The sequence below is a fragment of the Theropithecus gelada genome, chromosome 1 (assembly GCF_003255815.1).
Source record: "Theropithecus gelada isolate Dixy chromosome 1, Tgel_1.0, whole genome shotgun sequence".
NCBI classification, from domain to species: domain Eukaryota; kingdom Metazoa; phylum Chordata; class Mammalia; order Primates; family Cercopithecidae; genus Theropithecus; species Theropithecus gelada.
The window spans coordinates 52,583,022-52,588,215 of NC_037668.1; the positions used below are offsets into that span (position 1 = coordinate 52,583,022).

Genomic DNA, 5,194 nt, shown 5'->3' on the forward strand with positions numbered 1-5,194 from the left:
TCTCTGAATACACCTAAATTCTCATCAAATGCTATGCATGGACCAGAAATACAGATTTCAGATTCAAAGTGCATCTCTACTGGATTCTATCTTCTCATCATTTCTGATTTTCCTTCTTGCACTTGCAAACTCAAAGTGCAATACCTAAAGAATTTTTTTAAGCAGAAACATGTGCACTTTATCGAATGCCATTGTAGAAAAGTGTGTGAGGATAAAGGGCTGATACAGGACTCGGCTCAGGGGGGCAGGTCGAGGAATGGAAGGTGGAATGTGTGGGCGACAGGTTGTGGGCAGAGCTCCTGGCCTGGATGCCACCTCCTGTTCTATCTATAGACTTGGAAGATCAACACTGGGTTGACGATGAGCAGAATGCTCAGGAGGATGCCCAGAACCAGGGCCCAGACGTTCAGGCGCTTGGCAGTGGAGGCATAGGCCTGGTCCCCAGTTGCGTTGCCAACCATCTTCCCGTCCCTAGACTTCATGGAGTAGGTAACTGCTATGAAGCCCAGGCAGCAGTAGTTCATGAAGAGGGTGTCGAACAGGGACCAGAGGACATGGTCGGGCACGGAGGTCTCGCTGTGGATGTGGATCATGGTGGACCTCAGGGGAGGGTTGTGGGGTGCCCCCAGCACAGCCACCTCATGCTCCTCCTTGAGCATCTGAGAGTTTGGGGGGCAGCTGGTGTTGGCAGGAGTGAAGAAGGTTTGGGTGGTGTGGTTCATGGTCACTTGAAGAACTTTTTGAAATTGTTAATGGCTTATAATTTTGTTGAAGACAGCACAATAACTGTAGACTGGGTTGGGCATGGTGGCTCACATCTGTAATTCCAGAACTTTGGGAGGCCAAGGTGGGCAGATTACTTGAGCTCAGGAGTTCAAGACCAGCCTGGACAACACAGTGAGACCCCATCTATACAAATAATAAAAAAATTAGCTGGCCATGGTGGTATGCGTCTGTAGGCCAAGCTACCCAAAAGGCTGAAGCAGGAGGATCGCCTGAGCCCGGGAGGTCGAGGCGGCAGCAAGCTGTGATCATGCCACCACACTCCAGCCTGGGTGACAGAATGAGACCTTGTCTCAAAAAGACAAAAAAAAAAAAAGAAGAAGAAGAAAGAAAACTGTAGGGTGATACTACAGTGGCGATTTATATTATTTTTCCATCATCCTCCTAGGCAATTCCATCATCATTCCATTTTATTATTATTTTAGTCTTTTCAGCATAGCTTAGAATAGTTAATAAGTGATGATGAAATAATTTCTAGGCTGAGGAAATGGCAAAAATTTTCAAGAGATAGGAAAAACGAGATCATACAATCCCATAATATATCTTAGATTTAAGAAGGTGTCCAATGGGCCCATGTGGTAATTGCAAGATAAAGTAATATTTTTCTATTTAAAAATAACATATGATTTCACTTTTTTCTTTGAAAGATCTTTAAGGAAGAATAAAAGCCATGAAATGTCAGTCCTTACAACAGAACTGCTTAATAAAAAAACTAAACTAGAACCCTGATTCCATCCTGAGAATTAGGATACACTAAGCAAAAGCTCTACTCTCATATAAGAGCCTTAGTGCAGTGGCATAAAGCTAAGTCTTGAATTCTGAACTTTGAGGTAAAATGTATTAGGAGAAAGTGAGTGGAACTGTTGGTGCCATATTAGTTGGGGTAAAATAAGCTGCTGTAATATGAGAAGACCCTAAAATGCAGTGCCTTTAAGAGCAAAAAAAGCAAGCATATTCCTGCTCTCGTTCATATCCAAGGTGAATGTTTACAGTTGGCAGGCATCTCGACTCCATGTGGAGATTCAGAGATTCAGGTTTCTTCCATCTGGTGGCTCCGACATCCCTTGGGAACGTGTTATCACCCTCATGGTTGAGGTCTCAGCTTGGGGGAATGAGCAGAGCTCACAGAGAAGACCCCGCCACTTTCTCAAGGCTTAGCCCAGAGAGATATGAGTCATGTTCTATTAGTAAGAACAAGGTCACGTGACCACTCTCAGCCCCAAGGGAGGCTGGGACTTGTGGTCAGGCTATATGCCCATGAAGGGGAGGAGAATGAACTTTGGTGCACAGCAAGCAGTCTCTGCCACAGGGAATGACATGATCCTTTGATCATGGCAGACAAGTCTATTTCAGCTCCTAAAGGCAAGAAATAACTGGACTACATTACAAAGCAGGAACTCTGGCCGGGTGCGCTAGCTCGTGCCTGTAGTCCCAGCATTTTGGGAGGCCAATGCAGGCAGATCACTTGAGGCCAGGAGTTTAAGACTAGCCCGGCCAACATGGTAAAACCCCATCTCTACTAAAAATCAAAAAAAATTAGATGGATGTGGTGGTGCATGCCTGTAATCCCATCTGTTTGGGAGGCTGAGACAAGAGAATTGCTTGAAATCAGGAAGCAGAGGTTACAGTGAGCCGAGATCATGCCACTGCACTCCAGCCTGGGCGACAGAGCAAGACTCTGTCTCAAAAAAATAAAAAATAAGCCCAGGCGCAGTGGCTCATGCTTATAATCCCAGCACTTTGGGAGGCTGAGGTGGATGGGTCACCTGAGGTCGGGAGTTCAAGACCAACCTGACCAACATGGTGAAACCGTGTCTCTACTAAAAATAGAAAATTAGCCAGGCATAGTGGTGCATGCCTGTAATCCCAGCTACTTGGAGGCTGAGGCAGGAGAATCTCTTGAACCCAGGAAGGAGACAGAGGTTGCAGTGAGCCAAGATTGCACCATTGCACTCCAGCCTGGTGACAGAGTGAGACTCCATCTCAAAAAAATAATTACTAATTTAATTTAATTTAAAATCATAAATAAATGGAAAGCACTAATTCTTAATGGGTCAAAGTTGAGAATCAAAATCACCGTGGAAGCTCCTTCTTATTTAGTTTGACTGAATCAGATGCTCTGGGAGATGACCCAGGCAAATACATTTTTTTTTTTTGAGACAGAGTCTTGCTATATTGCCCAGGTTGGAGTGCAGTGGCGAGATCTCAGCTTGCTGCAACCTCTGCCTCCTGGGTTCAAGCAATTCTGCCTCAGTCTCCTGAATAGCTGGGATTACAGTCACCTGCCACCACACCTGGCTAATTTTTTTGTACTTTTAGTAGAGATGGGGTTTCACCATGTTGGCCAGGCTGGTTTCAAACTCCTGATCTCAAGTGATCCACCCACCTCGGCCTCCCAAAGTGCTAGAATTACAAGGCGTGAGCCACCACGCCTGGCCAGCAAATACATTTTGAATAAATTCTCTAGGCAATTCCTCTATGATTAAGAGCTTCTGTTTATTAGAGTAAGAGAGGTAAATCCAATGTCTAAGGAGCCCCTTTCTGTAGTTAGAGGCCTTGTGTGGGGATTTGCCTGGCTATGGTTTGTGTCCTCATGGTGTTCCTGAGATTGTATCATATCCCGGCCGGGGATCCCCTCCCCAAGCCCAGATCTGGCCCTTAGCAGGCTCTGAGTCATTGTTGAATGTATTATTTTTACTCTCACAACCAAAAGAGTGGGGAAGTCCTCTGAAATGCCATTAAACTAACAGACAGAAACTCTGTATGTCCCTTGACGCAATCTGGTTTCAAAAATAAGCACAAATAAACCATCTCAGAGAAAAGGCATTTCAAAAGTGTCCCCTCCCATGAAGTGAAACCATCACCGTGAGGCCAGGGACTCCTGAATGAGCTGAAAGATGCGAAACTGTAGCACCACTCTCTGCAACAGCTCTGTGCGCAGCAACGTACCTCTACCCCGTCCCCAGTGGGTGGGACTCTCTGGAGCAGAGCTCCCCCAGCTTGAATGTGAAATTGCAGATCCTGCGTCAGTAGATGTGGGGGTGGGCACTGAGATGCTGCACTTCTAACAAACTCCCAGACATGGCCAGTGTCACTGGTCCATAGACCAGGCTTTGAGTACTGAAGTTGTAGAACGCAAATGAGCAGGCAAAGGTAAGATGTCTAAGAGCAAATGCAGAGACTCCTACCTGGCAGCTGAATCCACAGTTTACTCGTTCCCATTGGGTCCCCTTTCCTCCCTATTTCCAGCCTCTTGTCTTTGGGGACTGGACAGATTTCTGTTCCAAACTTGAGGGTCTTAGAGCACCCAAAGATGTGATCTAAGGTGAAAGGTGAAATCTGGAGCTTGGAGTCCTTTTCTCTACAGAGAATTATCTTCAGACATCCTCTGGATGGAACAGAGACCTAATGAAGTCTTTTCTCAATGTCCCCAAGGCCAAGAACCTCAGAACAGGCAGAAGGAGGTTGTTCTCTCCAGCATAAAGAAAGGAACTATGGCAGCTGTCCTGGGTCCTCTTCATTTGCGACATTTAACAGACTTTATGTCCAGACCGTATGTATTCCCAAGTTCAAGATGAATGCACCGAATCTCTCAGCTGGGAAGAACCGTGGTGTCCTGGTTCAAGGATATATTTTCCCAATTGAAACAGACAGACACAAAATAACCTAAGGCCACAAAGTTAATACTATTTCCATGTTTCTGGGCTTCTAGCCTAGGCCTAGAGGTTTTCCCAAGAAGTCACACTACCTACCAGACTTGTAGGAATGGAGGACAAGCTGCATGCCCAGCCATCTCCCTGCCTGGCAGCCAGGCAGAAGGGACTACTGGCCGGGGACCATCCTGGGTTCCCTGACTTGACCCCCAAGCTGCTTGCCTTGCAGAATGCCCTGTTTAATGCTTTATTCCTCCCAGTGTTTCATTATTGATTCAGACCCTCGCTGCCGGGTCTGACCAAGCAAGCTGTGAGCGTTTGTCTAATGTCAACTTCATCAAAAATGCAGGAGTTGGGGTTTTACTCGTCTGTGCGCTACCTAGACGGTTTAAGTCGATGATTAGTGGTTTCTGTGAGCCAAAGAGGGCGCTGGCAGCCCACAGGCTGGTTTCTGGCTTCTCTGAAGCAATGCTGGGTCCCCAAAGCTCTGGGGAACCCAACAGCCTTCATCTCGTTAAGGTGGGGATGAGGCCTGGGATGAGGGGATTGACTGACATCAAGAGTTAGGAGCTTGGGCGTGGTTTTTTCAAACAATTACCAGCCAAGTTTAAAAACAAATCCAGCAATGCATTATTATGTTGTCATTAAATATTACAGATGCAAATCTAATGAGAGAGAAAAATGTCTATTCTTTCATCTATTTAAAAATGTTTATTGAGCACCTATTATGTGCTAAGCACTAGAATAACAGAGGTTAA

General features: G+C 45.9%; 1 pseudogene; it reads right to left on the reverse strand.

Moving 5' to 3' along the window:
- Positions 1-323: 323 nt before the first annotated feature.
- On the reverse strand, positions 324-722 carry LOC112607944 (annotated as a pseudogene).
- Between the last annotated feature and the right edge of the window lie 4,472 nt (positions 723-5,194).